The sequence below is a fragment of the Sinocyclocheilus rhinocerous genome, unplaced genomic scaffold (assembly GCF_001515625.1).
Source record: "Sinocyclocheilus rhinocerous isolate Xijiao unplaced genomic scaffold, SAMN03320098_v1.1 scaffold4184, whole genome shotgun sequence".
Taxonomy (NCBI): Eukaryota; Metazoa; Chordata; class Actinopteri; order Cypriniformes; family Cyprinidae; genus Sinocyclocheilus; species Sinocyclocheilus rhinocerous.
In genome coordinates, this window is record NW_015635202.1 from 1 (window position 1) to 12,272 (window position 12,272).

Consider the following 12,272-nt stretch of genomic DNA (forward strand, 5'->3'; position numbering starts at 1 on the left):
CAAAACCGCCAATAAACATCAGAAGAAGAAGAAGAAGAAGAAGAATGTCTCATGAAGCCTCGCTGCTGGTAAGCTGCTCTGATGATCGTTCCGTCTATATAACATTTTTAAGTGCTGTGCTTTAAGTGCTGTAGGGTTTTCCCTTTAAATAGGTCATTTTATACGTTCTTGAGGTGTGCAAAATTAATTTTAAAATGATTCTGAAAATATAAATATAAAATAACGAACAACATTAAGTAATTTAATAATAATACACTTGTGTATAGTAATTATATTGTACTCTCTTTCTCTCTCTCTATATATCGTCTGTTCCCGTTTCCATTGACACCGCAAACCATGCAGCTTTTTCAAATTACACAAGGGTATATCTATGAGCAATTCTGAAATGGAGTTCTTTGGGATAAATAGCCTGTGAGGAAAGGTCCATACGTTTTTTAATTCAGAGTTCGGATAACAAATCCTCCATTTAGATTGTGCTTCAGAGGGGCATCCTGGAGTTGAAGAAAGAGCATTTCTAATAAAAAAAGTTATTGCATTTTTTATCTAATACACAAACACCATTAAATGCAAGTGTGGGAAAATAGTTGTTTACACAGCCATAACATAAATGCGCTTTAAACAACGTTTTTAAACGTTTTTTTAGTCACCTTATTAAAATCTCTTAGTGAGATTGATGCACCTTTTCAAAAGCACAAAATCAGGAAAGGAAAGAAGGCCCCCGTCAGAATCGAACAAATCAGAAACAAAAACGATATTTTGATTCACCCATTCAATGAAACAGAGTGATTTGTTACCAGACGATATATGTTCATTGTTCCACAGAATACACGTGTGCGGGGAGAAATTATGTTTAAAAGCAATCTTCCAGGATTCTAGGGCTTGTTTATGAAAATTTGACAGTTTAATAGGTAACTTACTGCACTTAAAGTTACAGGACAATAAAAATGTAAGGCCACTGCAACGTTTGAAGAATTAGGGATCCAAAACCAGGGTAACTCATTATTAGATAAACCATTCTTGATCCAGTTCATTTTGAAAGTCTGGTTAATGACATTAAAATCTAAATTCTTAGGAATAAGACAGATGAGACCTTGTTTCATTGCTTCCGCCAATTCGCCATTGTTTAAACACAAAAAAATTATTCTTGCCAGTAATTGAAATGAAGCAAACAATTTAAATAAAGTATATTTTAAAAAGTATAAAATAATTATTATTATTCCGAATTACGCTTTCTCAACATGAACGTAATGAATCCGAAACCAACCTGATAAAATTACATAAACTATACCTAATTTGTTGCAGTAAAGGCTAAATTTAGCAACTTTTCAGACTACCCTAGCAACTTTTTCTTCTAACAGCACCTAGCAACAAATTTAGCTATTTTTTAAAATGTATTTGGCAGCTTTTAGCAACTTTTGATAAGTGACTCAAACAATAAAAAGGCACAATTTACCATTTAAATTACACAAAAAGAGGAAACCAAAGATGCCTAGCAGTACACACGTTACAGGAATTAAGTTAGCTGCTATTTGCAATTGTTTAATTTAATAATAATAATAATAATAATAATTGAATACTGTTATTTTTCATTTATGAGACACTTTGTTAGTTGCTTGTACCTGTAAATGTTGATGAGTTAGTACACTGTAAGAAAAACATGCAGAAAAATGGAAAAGGTGCTAGTAACTTTCCAGGACATTATCCATTATCCGTTGTAACCCGTAAATTATTATTTGATCGATCTTGATTTACCTTAACTGCCCTAACTGCACCTTTTGGCGAATGAACTAACGTAACGTTAGATATTTTCGGCCTTCCCTGCTAACGTTATCTTGATCATTTTAAAATGTACTATCTTACTATTCGAGTATGTGCATCATTTTTGCATTTAAGCAGATCACGCATGATTGTTTTTTTTTAAACAGTGTCATCTCGACATACGTTAAACGTTAGGATCTCGCGTAAAATCAAATCTGTTATCAAATATATGCAACTTGGATCATTTTAAGATATATATGGTCGACTATATGCATCTTTTTAGGCAGATTACGCGTCTATTACTTTTTTCCCCTTTTTTTAAAAATAATAGATTAGCCATCTCGACGTAACGTTACATTTAGCTTTTCTATAAATATGCTTTGCAGCTATGCTGAAGCGTTGTTTAAACACGCTCGACATTACATGAAAGTTGCATGTAAAAGTTTGTAGGATGTCCTGTTAAAACAAACCGTGTCCACGAGTTGGGACATGCATTCTTTTCATGCTGAGTTGTACTTTCATTACAAAAATCAAATCATATGTCGTTTTTAATATTGCAGAGACATTGTTGTGACATCAATCCACATCGAATCTGATTAAAGTCAATCACCGACTTACGGTATGTAACGTTATATATATTTTATTGTAATATAACTAAACTGTACTCGTTTAATTTCTTTGTAAAAGTATTGATCTTTTCTCTCTTTTTTTGACATTTAGTTATGTGAGTATTGAAAGGTACATGTAAAAGTTTATAGGATTTCCATTTAAAACAAATTGTGTACATTAAGTTGATCATGCATTCTTTTAATGCAGAGTTGTCATTGCAAAACTCAAATTATATGTCACCTTTACTGTTTCAGAGACCTCATCATTGTGACATCATTCCACATTGTCTCCAGTTTGGGGCAATCACTCAATTACAGTAAGTGTTGTTGTTGTTGTTTTTATAAATATATAACTAAACTTTACTTGTTTAATTACTTTGTAAAAGTGTTAATGTTCAGAGTCTGTGTGTGTACCTCAATGAGGACATGACAACAGTCATCAAAGAATTCCAGGTTTGTATAAGTATGCCCTTTTTTTAAGGACCTAACATACATTGCCAGCCTGTATGTTGCCAATATTTCAGTGAAACTGAAAATGTGTTAATTTTTTATTTATTTATTATTATTAAATTATTTAATATTTATTTACTTATTTTGGCCTTAGGACTGCAACCCTGAAGAAGCAGAAAGAGGAATTTCTGAGACCACTCTGGGGCTTTTTGTGATTCGCAAAGAAGGTGCTGGTGCTGAGGATGAGCCGGGTGATGTTGGAGTTGTGATAGAGGGTGTAAAGCTGCTACAACACTTAAAGAGTATTTCCTTTGGATTAGTAATGCTCTTCGGACTGATCTACGCTCTCAACTTAAGCTACCCTCAAAGTCTCAAGTTCACATTTGAATTCTTCCAGAAGGTACTGATGAATTTAGATGGCAGCAAGCTTTCCCCAAAGGTTCAAGCACTTAAAATTAAAATGTTTCAGTGAATAGGACATTCACTGTTTGCCTACATGTTTCCAACAACTGGAGGGACATTGAAAACTTTTAAACTTTTAGACAAGAATGCCCTGAAAGAAATATTTCTACAAACTGATGACACTAACTCCAGCATGCAAGAGACTGCACTTTCCTGCTTCCTGTAGTTCTGAAACTTTTGATACAGGAGATGTTACTTATATTGCTATTGAGTCCAGGAAGTCAACTTTTCAGATGACTCGTTTTCCAGTAGCGTTGAGGGTGTCTTGGGTTACGTCTCCAGTTCTTGGCCTCGTTGTAGTAGTTTCTCGTTTTTCATGTTCTGCTTAAATTCAGTTTCAGAGAGCTAAAACAGAGTTCAACAAAAGTGGAATGCTACTTATTCCACCACCCAAACAAAGGTCTGACAAGGTTAGTATGAAGCATACCCCTCTGCAGTGTGTTGGACACGTTTTAATGGCCTACATGCTGAAATGTGAAAACCTGTTATATGCATAAAAAAAAAAGTGTTGAAAACTTGATATATGTGAAGTAAAATATTTGCTTTTCTTTTTTCCCCTTTTTTTTTAATTGTTTTTTTCTATGGGTCTTGGTTGTTTAATTGTTTTAACAAATATTTAGGAAGAGAAGGGACCATTTACATTTGTGTTTTGTGTTATAGATCAGGAGAAAGCACATTGTTTACCGTACTATACTATAATATGACAGTGTTACCTTGAAAATGTGAAATTAATGTTTGATGTTAAAAGTATGGTTCCTTGTTGATCCCTGTTACTTGTGGGCACACAAAACTAAAAAGTCATTTTTAGTCAATGAGTCATAACCACTGGAAGATTCAATTTAGAGGGATTCATGAAACTGCAGAAAACAGTTGCCTTTATTTGTTAAGTACTGCATTACAGTATGTCTTGCTTTCATGCTTTTTTTTTTTTTTGGTCAGATTGGATGTTACTTCCGACTCATGGAGCAATTACAACGCAATAAATGTTTGAAAATGTAACATGTTTTGACCATTTATTTAATAGAATTAAGAAAATGTAAGGTGATTATATAAAGCAAGTAACAATAAGTTATTGGAAATGAGTAAAGTTTATGTATTATAGAAGCTTAAATCACAGTTCATCAGTTTTCATAAAATGTATTTAATTCATTCACATTAACTGAACATGAAAGGGTGAAGCTTAAATAAATGTTAACTTTTGCGTTGGATTTATGCGATTAAATTGGATGGAAAATTGACATCTAATTGAATTACATAAGTTTTAACTTTTGGGGTTAAATATTTTTTTGAGTGTAGTTTCTGTTACATCATCAAGTTGTTCTGAGGTAATAGATATGCTAAGGAATTGAGATAAATCAGGAAGATTACTTACAAAGCAGTCTTTTGTGGTAGAAGTGATGGTTCTATCATACTTGTAACAAGGAGTAGAATTTACAGTTTTAGCTATATGAAGTTTGCACAAGACTAGATAATGATCTGAGCTATGTAGAGTTTTTTTCCCCAAACTCGAGCCATTTTGCTCTCGATCTAATGAATGCGCCCCTTGCTTTCTCTAAAAATAAATCATCCAGACTGCTTTGTAAAGTATAAAGAGATTCCTTGTCATCTTCTCCCAGGTTAGGATTCTTTAAAATTTCTCTCATCTTTCTAATTAGATCTGTAACTTCCTTATTTTTAACAGACGTTCTATTTTTCCCAAATGTTACAGAGAGTTTTCTACATTCGTATTGAAATAGCTCCCATTTAGAAGTGGCCGAGATATTAGCCTCAGACTTCACATTCTCTGCAATTTCCCTAATCTGCTGACAACACGAGTCAGATAGTAAAAAAGAACAATTTAACTTCCAGTAACCAGGGCTAGCTTTTCTTCTTCGCTTAGATTCATCATCAGAAAAAGTCATATCAGTCGCTGCATGATCTGTTAGAGGTGAGGGTCAAATATGAACTTAAAGAGTCTGATGTTAGCCACAGGTCTACACGAGATGTTTGAGAAAGATCAGATTTAAACCAAGTGTACACGGGGCTATCGGGGTTTAAATATCTGTGTGCATCGATCAGGTTCAGACATCTACATAACTTTCCTAAACACAGATCTATCAGCAACTAAATCTGCTGCTTCGTTGAAATCGTCAGCAATTAATATAAAGGCATATAAAGGGATATTTAGGTTTCAAATTACTTACATTAAGGATTATACCATCAAGAAGAGTTCTATTGCTTGAAGAACTGTTGAACCCATATATGTTAGCCATTATAAAGAACTTGTTATTCAAGAGAACAACTGAGATTATCCATCTTTTAAACTGGTTTAAATCATTTTTGTGAGATTTGTGGTAAAACTGGAGTTTTCACTCGACCACAGGCAATGTGGATTTCCCCTCAGGCTACCTTAAAACGTTCGTAGTTTGTGGTTTATTATCGTATTAATTAAAACACATCAGCCATAAAATAGTGCAATGGCAAATTCGCATATATTAAACATCTACCTTGCATCTTATTCAGAATAAGGTAAATAGTTAGATTACTGATGTCTAACTCCGGAGTCAAAACGCCTAGCAAATTAAGAAAACATCTTAATCAGTTTGTGCCTATTTGCAGCGCCTTTCTTTATTTGCTTGTGTTGTTACATTAATGAAGATGTTTTCTTGATTTGCAGTGCGTTCTCTGCCACCGTACAGTTTTTTATTAGAAATGTATCGAGTTAAAATACAAGTACCCATTGTTAAATCTACTCCCAGAAGTACACATTTTTTCAAGTAAGTGTACTTCGTTACTATCCATCTCTGAAAATAAGATATGAAGATAAAATTGAGTAGTAATCAGGTCACTCACCATCGCGCGTGCTGCCGTCAGGTTTAACTGATGCTCGGGGATGCATGGGGTTTATAACCAAGATATACCCACAGAAGATCCTGATGTATGATACAGCCCCCAGTCACATTGCTTATGAGATTATCGCACTGTACACTGGCTGGAGTTGCTTAAAGTGTCAAAGCATGGTCAGTGGTTTGCCTTCTGTACTGCTTCACAGAATTCTTCAGAGCTATACCATCTTTAATTTAATCTCTAGCAAAGGTTACTGAGCAGCAGATCAGCATATTAGAATGATTTCTGAAGATCATGTGACACTGAAGACTGCAGTAATGATGCTGAAGATACAGCTACGCACCACAGAAATACATTACAGTTTAAAGTATATTAAAGCAGAAAACTTTTTTTTTTTTTTTTAATTGCAATAATATTTTGTGAAATATTATTCAGTATTTCTGCTCAGATAGATACAGCCTTGATGAGGATAAGAAACTTCTTTAATAAAACTTTCCTGATCCCAAACTTTTGAACGGCAGTGTGTTATACTGTACAACTGAATGTTCTCCCGTCTTTCCTCAATTGTTTGTCAATCCGGTTACACTTTCTATGAACTCTTTTTATTGTAATATCAGTTTGATTATTGTGATGTGCTGTTGGTAATCCCAGAAAAGTAGGCTATGCTACCCAGACACGTAACTACATTTAAACGCTGACAAATAAACACTATCGTAACTGTTTAGGCAGTTAGTCTAATCTCTTAAATGACATCGTAATGGTGTTCTCGATAATCAATATCGTACCTTCATAGCCATTAATACATTTTTTAAATCTTATACAATTTTAAAGCCTTTATTATTTCTCATTAGTAAAATTCACTTTATTAAAGGTTCACTTTTCATTCATGTTTTAGGCTTCTCCTTATTTTAATATCTTAGACATCCATCAATTAGTGATGAAAGCGCTGGTGGAAATGTAGGGAGTTAAATTCAAGGTTAACATTAATGTTCTATAACTTTAAATAAGATCTAGAGGTAATCTCGCGAGAACAGAGCCCCGCGATTCTCTCCCTCGCGGGAGAGAATGATCTAGACAGTTGTGAGCACAGACATATAAATACCTAGACGCCTCATTGGCCGCTTTGAGCCGTTGCTGCGATACGTCAACCAGTGTTGCCAACTTAGCAATTTTGTTGCTAAATTTAGCAACTTTTCACACTACCCTAGCAACTTTTTCTTCCAAAAGCACCTAGCAACAAATTTAGCTGTTTTTAAAATTTATTTGGCAACTTTTAGCAACTTTTGATAAGTGACACATTTATCAACCGATTTCAGAGGTTTGTGATCTACATGCAGTTAAAAATAGCTCTGCCTCCAGTTATTTAGTTAAGTTTGGAAAATTATTAATTTTCGTAAGAAAGTCTCACTTGTTGATTTGATTGATTTTTTCGGTTTTCAATTCTAATGTTACTGTAGTATAACTGTGACATATACATGTTTTGTAATTTGAATGTACATTAAATGAAATTAAGTTGTTTCATTGCTTTCTCGGTCTTCAACCCCAACATTTGAGCTTTTCTTTCGCTTCAGGTCAGAACACAGCTCATTCCCTTTGAAATACTGGAAGAAAATCAAAATAATACATCTTTAAAGGGGTCATATGATGCGATTTCAAGTTTTCCTTTCTCTTTGGAGTGTTACAAGCTGATTGTGCATAGATAAGATCCCTGAAGTTGCAAAGACGGAAGAAAATCTAAATAATACATCTTTAAGCACTAATAATTTTCCATCATTGAGAACATTGAATAAAACCAGCGAATACAAATCAAGAAGTGACACTCTTGGTAGTCTGCTTTTTATTGTGATAGCACTCTATACAGATATAAACTCCACAACAAACAATAACAAATGCAGCTGATAATCCTTTATGGATACAGTAAAACTTACAGTGGTAAAATATCATGCACTGATACAGCGCACAGTAAAAGTGATATGTAATATTAAAAAGTATATGTAGTACAAGTTGTAGTAAAGTGAATAATATAAAAAGCGAGTACAACAGTATATAATAGATTTATAATATAATTTATTCTATGTATAATACCATAATAAATAAATGAATAACAATAGATGAATAATAGCAAGTAGAATATGTAATATCAAGGGTGGAATAATACAGAGTAGACAATAATGAAGAATACATTTATAGTAAATTATAAAATAAAATAAATAATCATGAAATGTAGTTTTATAATAGTATTGTGTAATAATTATTAAACAAAGTAAGAAACAAGTAAGGGGGACCCCGAGATCTGTTTTTATTATTGTGCGACGGTTTGTAGATGCCCAAGCTACCGACGAGTCGGGTATGTTTTCTTCCGTCTGATAGTAGAGTTGCCCGCACCAATATGGCGGCGACGTTGACGTGCGGTCAAGCGGCCAATGAGGCGTCTAGGTATTTATTATGTCTATGCTTGTGAGAGCGTACCAATAGTATGTTCCTGCACAACCGGAGGCTGCAATGTCAGGACCACAGTTCTAGGACCGCATTTCCAGGACCCCAGTTTTTTTTTGTGACAGCGCCTCCTACCGAACTGGATCACCAAGAACACCAATATAAGATGGACGACATGGACAGCAATCAAAGTGTGAGTTCCAATACTTATTTGTGGTTAAGTGTATGATGATTTATAACACACATTGCATCCACTTAAGTTACAATGGATTATATTTCTCATAGTTATAATGTATTATAGGTCTCATATCTTGCCATTGTTTAAGATCTGCACAATAACTTAGTACATCTTATTTGTGTTTTTACTGTAAAATAACAAATACAAAGTCTTCATGAAAACATTCCAAAATGCTTTAATGTGGTCTTATTATTATTAAGTGCTCTTTGTCTGCTTTAAGTGAAGTAACTTCACTGTACTTAAAGCAGACAAAGACCACTTATAAATAATAATAATAATAATTTTTCTCAAACAGCCATAAGATCTGATATCAGATCAGATGAATGTGTACACATTTGCTTTGAACTATTTTTATTGTAATATCAATTAGCAGTCATTAGAGTATTAGTAGACTGTATGCTAAATATCTGCTAACACTTTTTTTGATGGTTCCCCAACAGATATTCTACTCACTATAAGCAACTTTGCAAGTACATCAACTTATTCTACCAACCCTAACCTTAACTAAGCCTACTAATACTCTAATGAGAGTTAGTTGACATGTAGTTGCAAAGTTGCTTATAGTCAATAGACTAAAGGGGACCATCAAAATAAAATGTAATCTAATAAAAAAAACACGCGTTGCATTTTTTCATTTGAAAGTATTACAACTGGTCTTAAACTAGCTCACAGCAAAATGAATATTAACCTCACAGCAAACACTCAAAACAATACTCAACCACTCCTAACCACTCACAGAATGTAGTAAGATACTGTCCAGATCTTAAATAAACTATGTCAAGATAATCCATTATAAATGAAGTGGATTTATTATTGTGTGTTACACGTAATCATACTCTTAAAAGTTATAACTACAAATGCGTAAGTATTATAATGTCTTATAAATGTTATGATTATTTATGAGATGATACAACATATTATTAAGCTTTTTTTATAATGCATTATGCATTAATTATAATGCCTTAAGAAAACCCTTATAATGTATTATAAATACAGGCGTCATAGAAAGTGTTGCCGGATTGACAACGTAACGGAGTTAGATGTCAGTAACATGATTATTCTGTTTGGTTCTCTCTCTCTCTACAACCCCAACAGTGCATATGTGTTAAATCAGAAATATATATTACAGAGTTAAACATGTTAAAACAAATGTTTCTTATTTAATTCTCCCTCCCTCTCTCTCTCTCTCTCACTCTTTTATGAATACTAAGGATTCGGACATACTTATTCGCTCGGCTACTGCTTTTTGCCAACTATATAGTAGAGAAGTAGTAGGTCTAGGACGCAGCCAGTGAGTCATTGGTGGGTCATTTCCCGTTTCAGGGGATTCCGTAAACAGACTCGAGTCATTACACATGAAAAACCTCCTGAGAGCAGAGGTAAGACCATATTAGGGAATACTTTGTGTTTACATCACAGTCATACACATGGTAACTAACCCACTCAGATGAATCAGCCATATAGAAATGCAGAAATACTAACAAACATCAGAAGCAAATAAATTGTAATTAGGACATTTAGGTCATTTTTATAAACGTGCCTTAGAAAAAAACATTACTGTCCCTCTTGAGAGAAAACAATGTCATTGATATATTTTAAGATTAATCAGTGCAAGTTTCTTTCAGTTGAAACAGCTCAGGCTTACATTTAAGTCTGGGACTAGGCTTAAGCCTTGTCTGTGAAACCGGGGGATAAACTCACAATTGCAAGTTATCAAGTCCAATTCTAAAGGGGGAAAAAGACTATATTCTTTCAGTTGCAAGTTTTTATCTCAATTCTGAATTTATAACTAGCAATTGCGAGTTTATATCATGCAATTTTGAGAAAAAAGAAATTCTCTCTCACAATTCTGACTTTTTTTCTAGCAATTGCAAGTTTACATCCCTCAATTCTGACTTTTTTTCTCAGAAAAAAATTAACTGCATTTCTGAGAAAAAAAAGGCACAATTGTGAGATAAAAAGTCACAATTACCTTGTTTTATTTTTAATTCAGTGGCAGAAATAGGCTTCCATAATTAAGTCCCCCCTTAGCACCGCCAAGAAATCCTAGAGCCGCCGTTTTTTGTCTTATCCTTTTCTAAGCTACGCGAGGCAAGGTAAGAACAAGGTTCATTCATTTCTGTACAGCACTTCCACCTGACCAACAGATGACAGCTACATTGAAACTATTATAAACCGTTTTTTTGTTGTTGTTTGTTTTCTGTGTTCCTCAGAAAAACACTTCCTCAGCTAGAAGTTTACAGCCGATTGCAAAGCAAACACACATCCTGTGTTCAAAGCTGTGTGTGTGTGTGATGACAGACAGATCAAACACTACAGTAATAACGAAAGAGTCTGGAAAAGATCACGTCTGACTGCAGATTAATGGATCAATGCTCCTGCAGAACCACCTGAGTCTAGAGATTGGTTCATATATCAGTTAAATACTCTGTCAAACTGCTCAGACTCACAGTGTTCTGGTGAGCTTCATGCTTTACTCATCAATTATCAGACAAATTATGAAATGTCTTGTATGTTTTTATGTACTGTAAGTTTCTCATGAATGATGTTCTGTGATTGTAGAGCTCCATGTTCTTCAGAAAATAACTGGTTGTGAACTGGAGAAACTTCCTGATGGAACAGTGAAGAGTCTGACTGTCTTTGATGAATATGGATTGGATGGAGAGGATTTTATTGTCTTTAATTCTGACGCTCTGCAGTGGATTGATAAAAACCCCAAAGCTAAAGAAACTAAAAGGGAATGGGATCAGCAAACAGAAAGAAACCAACTCCTGCAGCATTACCTCCAGACCTGTATCTTGAGGTAATGTGACCTGCATCTTGAGGTAAATGACCTGGACGAAACTGTTCTTGAGAAACAAATATCATCTGGAATCAGACCAAATCAGGGGCGTAAATTTCGTAACAGTTGGGGGAGGGGACAATGAACATAAAATTTCTCAAGAGCAATTTTTGAGGGGGACACAAATAATACAGCTAAAATTGTACTTGTAAGGATATGTATACTCAGAGGAAAGCCTTACTTCTATTAGTGCAGGGAGAACGTGCCAAATTAAACAACTTCAAGCTGTTGTGGTCTCGCCGAGACAGAGGTCATGTCCGTTGTAGACAATAGGCTTGTTTGAGATGCACCTCGGCTGAAATGTAGGCGAGAGCAGGCGGCTGCAGTGAGGGGAGGAGTGAAATAAGCGCAGGCAAGACGGACAGTTCTGACCTCTCGAAGTGGAGCAGATACCAACGAGATCAAAGGCAGATATCACGTTATTCACACTCATAGCTGAGCTGTGCTGGTGATAAACATGATATAATTTCAGTTCTGTTGCTTTATATGAAAATAAATATGATGAACAAGATACTCAATTGCTATTTAATTCCATACGAAAAGTGTATTTATCATCCGTTTTTACTGTAATACAAACATGTATTTTAGATTTTTATAGAAATATGACAACAATCACATATCTCACACAGAGATCGCACTGTCATAGTGTTTG

The 12,272-nt window shown here is 34.4% G+C and overlaps 1 pseudogene; it reads left to right on the top strand.

Moving 5' to 3' along the window:
- Positions 1–10,133: 10,133 nt before the first annotated feature.
- The window catches only part of LOC107746765 (major histocompatibility complex class I-related gene protein-like), an 8,190-nt pseudogene continuing 6,051 nt past the window's right edge, over positions 10,134–12,272 (top strand).